Source organism: Rutidosis leptorrhynchoides, chromosome 7 (genome assembly GCF_046630445.1).
Source record: "Rutidosis leptorrhynchoides isolate AG116_Rl617_1_P2 chromosome 7, CSIRO_AGI_Rlap_v1, whole genome shotgun sequence".
Classification (NCBI taxonomy): domain Eukaryota; kingdom Viridiplantae; phylum Streptophyta; class Magnoliopsida; order Asterales; family Asteraceae; genus Rutidosis; species Rutidosis leptorrhynchoides.
In genome coordinates this window covers 182,994,739-182,999,541 of record NC_092339.1, presented here as the reverse complement: position 1 = coordinate 182,999,541, position 4,803 = coordinate 182,994,739, and positions in this window count along the sequence as shown.

Here is a 4,803-nt window from a genome sequence, read left to right as displayed (position 1 = left end):
TTTACTCAATTAAATCTGTTAAAAATATTTAAAAATAAAAAACGACTATATTTAAACTATATAATAATCATGTATAAATTTTGGAAATCATTTTGAGTCAAATTGACTTTTATTGACTTTTGCATAGTAGTCTCGAGCATTAGGATTATGGTACACTATGACCTGACCTAAATTGTTAGACAGATATTGACCAACACATGAATATATATACTTAATATAGGTTCATGAATCCGAGGCCAACCTTGCACTTGTTTAATGACGTCATATGTATTTTTACTACGAAATACAATATTGTGTGTTTCATTTGCTCCCTTTTTAAATACTTTTGCAATACATATTTTTGGGACTGATAATACATGCGCTGCTTTTATAAATGCTTTACGAAATAGACACAAGTAATCGAAACTACATTCTATGGTTGGATTATCGAATCGAATATGCCCCTTTTTATCTTGGTAGCCTAAGAATTGGTGTTTATGATAATTGCCACCAATTGACGCGAATCCTAAAGATAGATCTATCGAGCCCAACGAGCCCCATCCGAGTTACGGATGCTTTAGTACTTTGAATTTATCATGTCCGATGTGAGTCCCAGAATGATGGGGATATTCTATATGCATCTTGTTAAGGTCGGTTAGCAGGTGTTCATATGAATGAATTTTAATTCGCGGGTTACGCGTGACAATATATGAAATCTTATGGTCTATTAAAATGATGAAAATGAATGATTATGATAAACTAATGAACTCACCAACCTTTTGGTTGACACTTGAAAGCATGTTTATTCTCAGGTTTGAAAGAAATCTTCCGCTGTGCATTTGCTCATTTTAGAGATATTACTTGGAGTCATTCATGGCATATTTCAAAAGAAGTTGCATTCAAGTCGTTGAGTTCAATAGAGATTATTATTAATTAAATGACGAATTAGGTCATTTATAGGTTGGATATTATAAAATAGTATACATGTCTGTCAACTTTCGATGAAATAAAAGGTTTTCTTTTAAAAACGAATGCAAGGTTTGTAAAATGTATCATATAGAGGTTAAATACCTCGCGATGTAATCATATATTATTGTATTCGTCCTTATGAATTGGGATGGGTCGCTTCATTTTCGATGAATTATCACTTCCTCTCTGGGCACCAGTAACAAAGGATAAAAGTTATGAAGAAAAGGGTATGCAAAAAAAAAAATTATGATGAAAGAGCAAAGTCTCTAGAATAAAGGCAAAGAAAACCCCATGAAGTTGCCCAAAGAAGGATTGTCAGAAGAGCCAAGAAAAATTCTAGACAAAAGTCTTAGAAAATCCGAATCTTCCGAAGAAACTCATCACGGAATTCAAGCCATTCTCTATCCAAAAAGGATACTCTGAAGAATCAAAATCTATCAATTCTCTTTAAAAAATCAAAATATCTGGATACCTTTCACCTTTCCATAAACTCCTCAACCAACGCTACAAACCCGCCTTCCCCCTAAAAGAATGCCTAGGAAGAAGATCAGTGTCGTCCTTACTTAGCTGGTGGAAATATCGATGCTTTACCAAGCCTACGATGAGAATTGTTACATGACTGGCTTCTGAGCGACTATACAACTAGATTAGGGCACCCTAAACACTTAAGTGAAATGAGTGATCCGCTAGTGAGAAGCCTGGTCATGTATACTCTACATCTGATAGTGGGAAAGTACGCCTTTTTCAATATGGACGCGTTTGAAATCTAGAGACTAAATCATCGAAGTTCGAAACTTTTTCTACTACTTTCAAAAGATGTGATGACTTTCGATGATAGCATAAAAAAAGAATCCAAGGGTGGGCGAGAGAGAATTTATTAGAAGAGAACCTTATATTCCCACTTTTTGCTTGAGCACAATCAAAGCTAAGTGTGGGGTATTTGATATCGGCTAAAAAGTCATGTTTTTACCCCTGATATTGAGCCCTAAATCTATAAAGTTTCAAACTTTATTGGCAAAATAATCTCTTTGTCGATTAATTTTGTAGATTAAGTAATTACAAAGGCGATGCAAAAAGAATCAAGTAAAACAGAGCTAAAACGAAGAATCTATAGCTAAAAAGGTGAAAGACAAGTTACGACCAAGAAAATCAAGTTACGATCCAGGAAACACAGCTGACCAGGGCAGGCCATATGGCTTTCCATACGGCCTACCAGTGTGAAAAACGGCCTGCCATACGGCCTCAGCAAACGGGCATGAAAAACGGCTTGCCAGCCCATATGGCCTGACCATACGGCCTGCCATACGGCCTACCAGCCGTATGCAGGCAATTCTCAAGTCTATTTAAAGGGCTTTTTGCATTCATTTTTACACACATTCAATTTTTACTTCAATTTAGAATTTTAAGTTTTTTAGTTAGTTTTTAGTAGTATCTAGCTTACCGGAGGATATCCCGGCGAGTTCATGCGATCTCGGGTAGATTTCTTCAGCCTTTTCAGGTTTTTATCTGAAATGCTTGTCTTATTAATTAAACATGTATTGTTATCATTTATGTTTAATAATGCGTTCCGATATTACCATGTTAGCTTAATTGATCTGTATGTTGCCATGATAGAAGTTAGGGTTAGCGTAGTTATGTTAAATTAGTACGATTACTGTTATTATGCTGAATTAGTGACCCCGATAGATTTTTATGCTAGTATCTTAAGGATTGACCAACCTAGGTTGTGATCAGGACTTGTCTACCTATATGAACTTAGCTACTTCATAGGATTAAGAACCATGGTTATACTGTATCTGAAGATTCTATGAACTCGGTATGGACGGAGTTCCCGAGAGGCATCTAATGCACTTTTAGGACACGGAACCTTGGAATTGAGACATGAATGACCTAGTATGCCTATTGACTGTTCCGAAGAGACCTCTTAGGAGCTGTTAAGATCTAGTTAGAGCCTTAACTGTGTGACCCAAATCTATTGCATGTTCTTGTTTGATTGTTGCCCTAGGATTAAGTCATCTCAACTGTTTAGGTATCTATTAGGTTTCTATTTGATTTACTTTCAGTATAACAACTACAATGTTGTATAATGTTTAGATTGGTATGATCTCATTCGTATGATGAAATGTTGTTAGTTTTCATTTAAGGTTTTGTCAACTTAACCTGACGGACTCCTTCCGTTTGTGATCAGTGTTCAATCAACACGGCACGTTGTTATTTAGTTATCCAAACTGATAACGAGGGTTAGGATTAGAACTCAACTCACTAATAAACCTATTGCTTTACTGAGGATAACCTCTGAGGTATAGTTACCTTTCAATTATGCAACCAAGTCACATACTTTTTACTACTCAACGAGAACTCCAAGAGTCCAGAGATAAGTAGGTCTGTGTAAATGGCTCATCCAACCAGATCTACACCATTCTAATCATGGTTTTAACATAAACATAATTACCTTTCCCTAGCCCAAACTGATATCTTGGTCAACATTTCCCTGATCTGCATACTCCGGATATCCTTCCACCTCCTTTACTTTTCGCACTTAGGACTATTAGCTTAAAACCAACTATTATCCTTTATCTAGGTAATTTAATCCAAAGACAATTATCCACTTGATTTTCAATTCGTTAAACCATTCAAAAGTACGACCCTAGGTTAAGTTACACCTTCTACCTTAGAAAGTTAAAAGTAAATTTAGGCCCCGCAAAATATAAGCAATAAACCACTGTTTTCCCTCTCGATTTGCTGATTCTGACGCCTTACGGCCTAACGACACTACATAAATAAAACCGTCTGTTTTGATCATATCAGCATCTACCATATAATAACTCATAAGGAGTTTTATCGAATCATTTATTAATGATTGAGCGACTTTGGAGTATAGCATCCAGTTGAAATGGCCCCACCCCACATTTTTGAGATAGTTTGGAGTAGGAAAGCGTCGTGCGTACTTCCTCACATAATGTACGGTTACGTCATTCTACTACTCCATTCTGTTGAGGTGTTCTTGCATCAGAGAACTAGTGTTCAATGCCTTGGTCTCTTAGGAAACTATCAAAAAGGTTGTTTTTGAACTTCGTCCCCTTATCAGTTCGGATACTTTTAACATGCTTGTTAAAAGAGCGTTGAGTTTTCTTGATGAACTCAATGATAAGGGAGGGTGTTTACGTTTTGGATCTTGAAAGAAAAATCCATTTAAATCGGGAATATTCATCCACACTAACAAATACATGTTTTCGGCCACCGAGGCTATAGACTCTCATGGATCCATATAAGTCCATATGCAAAAGTTGCAGAGATGTTGTAGTACTAGGGAGTTTCTTAGATGGATGTGAAGTCCTAATAAGCTTACACATGGCACATGATGGACACACATAATGATTATTGTAGTGAGAACTCGATATGCCATCAACCAAGTCTTTAGAGACTAGACGATTAATTCCTTTATAATTCAGGTGCGACATCCGGTGATGCCATAACCATAAATTTTATTTTGTAGATTTTGCAACCAAACACAAATTATCAAGTGTTGGTGCATCATCTAGGTTAATGTTGTAAAGTGAAGCACTGTGTTTACTGACTAAGAGATCTTGAGATCGCCATCGCAAAATTGACTTACACTAAACAAGCTACAACCCAGACCTTCAACGCATAAGACCCGTTTGATCGTGATATCATTCTTCACAAAATTGTCATAACCCGTAATCGCCGCAATTTCATCATTTCCCGAAAGTAACCGTTCCTATGAATTTCTCAACAAAGTTCACCAACAAGGATTTATCGCCCGTAATGTGTCTGGAATAACTAGAGTCCATATATACCACACACAAACTTCAAAACCCTATAGATGTTAATATT